This window comes from Fukomys damarensis, unplaced genomic scaffold (genome assembly GCF_012274545.1).
Source record: "Fukomys damarensis isolate Sample0158 unplaced genomic scaffold, DMR_v1.0_HiC HiC_scaffold_14, whole genome shotgun sequence".
Lineage (NCBI taxonomy): Eukaryota > Metazoa > Chordata > Mammalia > Rodentia > Bathyergidae > Fukomys > Fukomys damarensis.
In genome coordinates, this window is record NW_022900926.1 from 67,012,490 (window position 1) to 67,014,156 (window position 1,667).

General features: G+C 38.9%; 1 protein-coding gene across 5 annotated transcripts in view; it reads left to right on the plus strand.

The window, feature by feature from the left end:
• The window catches only part of Hmgcll1 (3-hydroxymethyl-3-methylglutaryl-CoA lyase like 1), a 122,279-nt gene that overhangs the window by 118,011 nt on the left and 2,601 nt on the right, over positions 1 to 1,667 (plus strand). The gene's annotated exons all lie outside the window — the stretch shown is intronic.

Sequence of the window (1,667 nt, forward strand, 5' to 3'; positions counted from 1 at the left end):
CCTCCCCCTCCCTTCCCCTCCCTCCTCCATGTACACCGTGACATTTTTGCCTGTCACTCTCCATGCCCACCCTGACATCCCCTCTTGTTGCCTACTGTCTCGCACATCCTCCTTCCTCTCCATGCCTCCTCCTCTCCATTCACAACTCAGAGCAGGACCTGTCCTTCCCAGCAGTCTCTCGATTCCTTTTCATCACAGGTTGGTGGTTCTGCACATCTGCCCCCATAATTCCTGGACATATCTCTGTTCACAGCCCTAACTATACAACAGAAGTTTCTTTTCCTGTGTCTGTCTTGCCTGTTTAAGCATAAACTCCCAAAGAGAGAAACCACATTCTTGGTGAGGTTATGGAAGCTTCAGAACCACTACGATACATGAGACATATTTAAAAACCTGGTGAGTGATTTAAAAATAGATGAAACCCAGCCATGGTGACACATGTCTGCAATCCCAGCTATTCAGGTTGCAGAGGCAGGAGGATCCCACTTCCAAAGCTAGCCTGGGGAGCTCAGCAAGACCATGACTCAAAATCAGAGGAAAAATGGGGTTTGGGGGCTGAGAATGTAGCTCAGCTGCTCCTTGGTTTCAATCCTCAGTACCTACAAAGACAAAATAAATGAAGTGTCATTTCATAATAATATATGTTAATTAGGGAATGATAAAGGCCAGAAAGAGATTCTCCTGGGATGATATATCATCAAATTCCATGCATAATTGTTATAAATGGAATTCTTGGAAAACAAAGAACATTAGTAATTTAAATCTCCCTATGAACCCTTGCTGAATGTAATTCAGAAATGAAAGATGCATGAAGCTAGTCATTTGCCAAATTAAATCGCAATGAATTAATGATGTTAAACTAAATCGTGCCTGTCAGATGATCCATCACAAGTCATTACTATTATAAAACCAAATTTTTCATACCACAGTGAGCATTACTACCTTATCCTAAAAGCAACTCCATGATGAAAAAGAAATAATAAAAATTAATGAGAAGTATCATTTAGGAATATTTTTCTTAATCATTCGTAACAAGTTAAATACACAACAAAAATAAAACAGTATTTCTAGAAAAAGTGAGGAAAATATATCCATTTTCTGAAATGATCATTTTTGTAAAAACCTGTATGAACATTTATACTTGTCTATGTTAGGGAAAACTCAGAACATATTCCGTATGTATTAATAACTGCTACTTCATAGCAAAAGTGGATGAATATGTTTAATTTTTCAGCCCTTATTGCTTTGAGTCCACTTTGAGGGAAGACACAGGAGCTTATGAAATGTTTCATGAGGGCAAATCTATGGTTAACTCACCTAATACTGTGACAGCAGGAGTGCTAGGTGTAAACTTTGATGGTGACCTGCTGCTTCCCGGGACCCAGAAATGAGAAGCACACTATGATGTTGGCCTTTATACCCAACTTTGTATCTGTCATCCGGGGATTTCCCTAAGCCTTTGTTGATCCCATATATACTTCCAGGCAGCACAGCCTCTCAGGCAAAAATGTTCCAGATGTGTACTAAATATGATTTCATTTTATCTAACTTCCAACCACCTCCTCTGATATTGTATCGGGGATAGTGACTCTGAATGTGTAAAGAATTATGCATCCATTTTTCCTGGAATCTGTAACTCTTTATCGAGTTTGTTTATATATATATAT